Source organism: Formica exsecta, unplaced genomic scaffold (assembly GCF_003651465.1).
Source record: "Formica exsecta isolate Colony F162 unplaced genomic scaffold, ASM365146v1 scaffold31, whole genome shotgun sequence".
Lineage (NCBI taxonomy): Eukaryota > Metazoa > Arthropoda > Insecta > Hymenoptera > Formicidae > Formica > Formica exsecta.
This window is the reverse complement of record NW_021850355.1, coordinates 1344972-1347666: the sequence shown is the minus strand read 5'-3', so window position 1 is coordinate 1347666 and position 2695 is coordinate 1344972. Positions and strand designations below refer to the sequence as shown.

Genomic DNA, 2695 nt, shown 5'->3' with positions numbered 1-2695 from the left:
GAGCGTCGAGAGCTCCTGCGCACGCGTGTGCCGGAACGGGGTTGACGACGGTGCACGGCGTCGCGACGCTTACCGGCGCTCACTTGAATCCTCGCCGCGTGTTCGTCGAGCGATTCACCTTGAAAGATCGTGTCCGAGAACGGCGGGCGGCAGAAAGCCTACATCTGGACTGGAAGTAGTCAACAGAGGCTCGCGGCTCGGACACCATCGATCGTGAATCGATGCTTCGTAAAATACATGTTGTCGCGACGATCACTCGAGACACACGTGATTTGTCAATACAAATTCTTATTAAATCGCGCTCGTCCGGACGTGTCACGTGCGAATACATAATGCGACGCGCGAGTGCGAAAGGGAGCAGCGAGTGAAAACGGACCGACTGGGTCAGCCCGGTAGGGACATCGTGCGCGAAGATGTCCCTGTAGATCGTGCTCGTCGAGTGTCCGGTGATTTAATTCGACAAGATCAACCTCTCAGAATCTGACATTTCCATCGGACAACATCGAGCCGACCGCGACTTATCATCAAGGACAATCGCGTGGAAGATCGTTGAACGCAGATTAACGGGTCTAGAACGATCGAATCGATTGAAATGTACGCGGCGATTCTGCGACTAACGATCGAGACGGTATTCAACGAGCATAAATGTGGAGTCGCTTGAGGACGCTCCAAGGTAATACCAAGGTTTGCAGGATTCCTCCTAAACTCCTCGTGGACGTCAAGTGTTGATTGATACCGTTGAATAATCGATGTACCAATGCCGCGAAACGATCCACGATGGCCGTCGGTCGTCGCGCTGTCAGGTGACAGTCGTCGCGTGCCGATCGGAGAAATTGGCGCCGACCCGTGCACGGAAGATGGAACTAAGAACTCGCATTCGTGCGTCCGCGTGGAGTACTAAGGGCTGAAGTTTCAAAGTTCCGGTGGCCTATTTCGGCTCTGTCCTCCAGACGGAAGGCGCGCGAGGTGAGGCTATCACTTGGTTACTTGTTGCCGTGCATTTTGAGGGGATATTTGATTGGTTGATCACACAAAGAGGCGAATTTTGTCTGCACGTCGATGTCTTATCGTCAAAGAAAGAACGAGAATATTATAGCTTATCCCTTTTCATATTGAAATTATATTATTCTGAAACTTTATCATCAAACTTAAAAATTAACATCAAATACTTTTAATCAAAGTTTAAGATGAAAGAAATGCCAGCAATTCAACCAATCAGTACATTTAAAATTCCTTTTTTAACTTTATTGCAAATCTTGAAGAATAGAAATAAAAACTTTAATTTTATATTTTTCCTTCGAGAATGGTAAGATGTCGAAAATATTATCTTGTTACAAGCATTTTTTTTTAGAAAATGTCTATTTAATCGTGCATTGCTTTATAAATGTGAAGTTATCACTCATGTCAGCTGGGCAAAATTAATAAATAAAACCAAAAAATTTTTACTGTATTTTGGTTGGGTACGTAATTATATGTCGTGCAATAGTAAAGGAAAAGTAGAAACTGTAAATTACATTTTCAACAATTATTTAAAATGCTTACAACACGAATTAGAAATGTATGTAATATTTAATTCAGAGTTCAATAAGTGCTCATGTCCAACCGATATTATTCGTCGCCACATTTTGAAAATCACCATGTTATTCCGCTTTATATTTTGTTCGTCACGTCATAAAAAATATAAATTAGCTACCAGTATAATAGTCATACTTTAATCGAGTTCATCTTAAAAATATGCACCGCAACAAATAAATGCATGTGCATTCTCAAATATTTCATGTGTTTCAAACATCATTGGCTATTATTTCTATTAAAATATTTGAGTAATATATAATAAAATTAAGAAAAGCGATAAAAGAAAGATATAACTATTTTATGAATACTTTTAAATCAAATTATTAAAGTAAAACTTATATTATTTCATTAACAATGAAAATAATCAATATCGCTAAAATTGCGTTTGGCTTATTGTGTGCACCTCTTATATGTTTCAATTTTCAATTTTTATTTAAATCTTTTGTGTCATCTATTACCCCTTACTACTGAATGTTTATTTATTTGTCCAATCTGTGCACGTTGCGTTCAATGTCAACGGGAGATGATAATCATATAATCTAATGCTAAATATGTGATGAAGGACTGGATCATATGTTTTTAACCATCTGCAAGAGTTGCAGTCTCACACGATCTCGCAGCAGCCCTCGATGTAAACGAACTCTAGATCGTTTTATTCTGCTCGACCAGGCGGTATCGAGGTCGTGAGTGACAGGCCGAGCAAGTTTCGAACGGAAAAAAGAGAATCTCTGGCAAAATATGGCTGTCGCGATTGTGTCCTATGAAGAGACATTATCGGATCTTTTTTTTCTTTTCTTTCTTTTTTGTTGCCCCATGCGATGCGGATGGCCCTGACCTACGATCGACTGATCGACAGAACCGACGAAATGCGATGATAATTGACGTGTCGTTCGATTATCGTGTATCGCCCATTATCATTTATGCGAAATCATTTCAAGAACGACGAAGTCTAATTTGTATGTTTGGTCGTAGCTTAATTTCATTAACATTTTATAGTCGGCATCAGATTAATTTGTTTTTTGTAACTTCACGAATTTATTGTGTAAATTAGATGTATAATAGCAGTCATCAAGACATTAAATATGATATTCCCATTTTTGCAAATATATATATATATATA

General features: G+C 39.4%; 1 protein-coding gene across 2 annotated transcripts in view; it reads left to right on the top strand.

Moving 5' to 3' along the window:
- Nucleotides 1–251: 251 nt before the first annotated feature.
- The window catches only part of LOC115237782 (muscarinic acetylcholine receptor gar-2), a 37578-nt gene continuing 35134 nt past the window's right edge, over nucleotides 252–2695 (top strand). For both annotated transcript variants that reach the window (XM_029811056.1, XM_029811055.1), the window contains exon 1: nucleotides 252–966. The gene's annotated coding sequence lies outside the window, so the exon portion shown is untranslated. The remainder of the gene's footprint in view (nucleotides 967–2695) is intronic.